This window comes from Phytophthora infestans, genomic scaffold, assembly GCF_000142945.1.
Source record: "Phytophthora infestans T30-4 supercont1.199 genomic scaffold, whole genome shotgun sequence".
NCBI lineage: Eukaryota > Oomycota > Peronosporomycetes > Peronosporales > Peronosporaceae > Phytophthora > Phytophthora infestans.
In genome coordinates, this window is record NW_003303560.1 from 158,314 (window position 1) to 158,515 (window position 202).

Consider the following 202-nt stretch of genomic DNA (forward strand, 5'->3'; position numbering starts at 1 on the left):
CGCCAAGCGGGAACGTAATGAACATCTGTGCGACTACATAAACAGGCTGAATGGCTACGCTCGGACCGCCCGTCTACACTTTGAGAAGGAGTGGTCGCGACGCGAAAGAACACGTACAGCAGTTCCTGGCAACATGCGACGATGAAAAGCTAGCGGGAGAGTTTCTACCACGCTCGAGTCGGCGGACCTTTCACGAGCTCGA